Raw genomic sequence first — 2,463 nt, 5'->3', positions numbered from 1 at the left:
ATACGCTCACCAGCACTAAAAATGGGCACATTAAAATTTGAAGTATTTTAAAGTTTTAATATATACATATCTCAATGGGTTGATTTTGATGATTTTTAAGCAACTTGTAGCTAAAATTATTTGACTTTTATTGTATTTTCTTTAATTAAAAAGAAAAGTTTCCATCTGTCAATTATACAGGAAACAAAATGTTGATATTTTGGTGAAAGTTTGAACACCCTGGGTAATATGTTAATATTAAAGGAATTCAAAATTATTTTATCATCTAGGGTAGTACGGTCTCTTTTCCTCGATAGTTTGTTTTATTGAAATAGTGTTTATTAGTTTTGTAATGTCACTCAGGATTGAAATATATATTATTGTTTCATTGACGTTTACTCTGGTAGAGATGGTTTTAAATTTTAAGTAGAGGCTATTGTTACTTTAATTAATCATGGGAGAGATCAACTTTTGGACTTAAACCATATTTGCTAGAGTAACTGCTCAACACACAATAATAATATGATTTTCAAAGACAGTGATATTACATAAAATTATAAATCCACTACTCTATAGGTTTGTTGACTAAGACCAAAGGCAAAGGTACGAATTTAGTGTAAAAAAAATAATGAAAAAAATGTTAGTATCTCCTTCAAAATTGGCAGGGGCTGGAACTGGTTGCAGTGAAGGGAGAAAACATCCCTAAAGGGGCGGCAATCACGGTCTTTCTGCCGAAGAGCAAGGGGAAAGCACCACCTACCTGCTGAGCCTCCAGGGTCAGAACTTCAATGTAAGGACATCGAGTTGGCGAGTCATCAACTCGAAGGAGGAGGGTAATGGTCAGGTCCTCAATAGAGAAAAAGGGACATATCTTCTATTATAGATACGGGACAACACCGGTATCAGGTCTAAGGAGAGACCAAGCTAAAGAGGTGGAGAAAATGGAGACAGATCCTCCAGCCTCCACCTCACGGGTTCCTCAGCCGGAGGCAAGCTCCTCGACTGTGAAGGGCGGCACGGAGGGCCAAATTCCAACCATGGAAGGGCGTGTACCCTCGGAGAAAGAACTGTTGTCAGAGGAGGATGGGAAATACCCTATCCCCTCTACAACAGGGGTATGATGGTTTATAGACTGTGATGACTCAAGGAAGGTGGGGCACAATTGATCTTTAAGGCCGCAGTGATTAACCCCCCCTCTTACTCATTCTACATTCTAGTATCTTCTTTGTGTCTAAAATGTTGATATAAAAAAAATAAAGCTATTGAGTTGAAGGAAAAAACAAACTATTGAGAAAATATAGACCTAGATGAAAAAATTATTTTTAAATTCCTTGCTTTGTTAACGTACCTCCTCTAGGGCGTTTAAAACTTTCACCAAAATATTAGTATAATTGACAGATGCCTTTCATTTTTAATTTAGAAAGAAATACTAGAAAGTCAAATAATTTAGCTACATATTGCTTAAAAAGTTATCAAAATCGGGTTTCTACAACACAATATATCAAACTTTAAAGTAGATGAAAATTTTAAGGTGCTCGTTTTTCGTGCTGGCGAGTGTACCTCAAATACTAAATAGTTCATCAAAGAAGTGATGTGTATATATTATAAAACAGAAATAATGCTGACCAATTGTGGCGCTATCTAATTGCACATTTTTCTAATTGTTCATATAACTGTAGCATTTGTGGTTATTTATATTTCTTTACTTGATGTAATGGACATTGTAGTCTCATTCTGGGTAGATAATGTTTAATTTAATTAATCATTAAATTATATTGCTACCTATGGATATCGTAATACTTCGAATATTTATTACATTTTAGGCAATTAAGAATTTAAAAGCAAAGTAGACTAAAATTAACAAGTACTTGATTTTTTTTAATTCATTTGTCAAGATACCTACAAACATTTTTAATCCTTTACCATCGACTTGCTATCCCCTAGGACGACTATTTAGAACTCCACTAGACTTAAAAATGATAATAAAATGTTTTTAAAACAGATTCTATTTGTCTAAGTAACACTTTTGATCTTGTATATGTATAGAAAAAAACCATAGAGGTAAGGCTATTACTCTTAAGCTAGTTCTAGTAAAATTTTCTATATGGGTGTAGAAGAACGTAACTTTATATGTAAGATTGGGCTATTTTAAATTATCCAGTTAGAGTAACTGGATAGTAGCACAACCTTCCATTTTAGACAGGCAAGTAAGGAAATGAGGAGACCTAGATTCAGGATGGGCAAAGATAACATCTACCGGTTTAAAGTCGATTTAAATATGGTTAATTAAATAAATATATAAAATAAATAATAAAATACTGTTTTTTAACGAATGATCCAAGCAATCTCTCAAATATTAACCATATCTATCGTTAATTTGAACGCAATAAACAATTTTGATACAGCAACGAAAGTAAGTAACTACAGTTGTTGCATGGGTAATTCTTTTAAAAACAAAGTCTAATTTATATACGCTACAGCTTT

The sequence above is a fragment of the Sitophilus oryzae genome, unplaced genomic scaffold, assembly GCF_002938485.1.
Source record: "Sitophilus oryzae breed Bouriz unplaced genomic scaffold, Soryzae_2.0 scaffold_509_pilon_pilon, whole genome shotgun sequence".
Classification (NCBI taxonomy): domain Eukaryota; kingdom Metazoa; phylum Arthropoda; class Insecta; order Coleoptera; family Curculionidae; genus Sitophilus; species Sitophilus oryzae.
The sequence above is the reverse complement of the archived record's forward strand: the minus strand, read 5'-3'. Positions refer to the sequence as shown.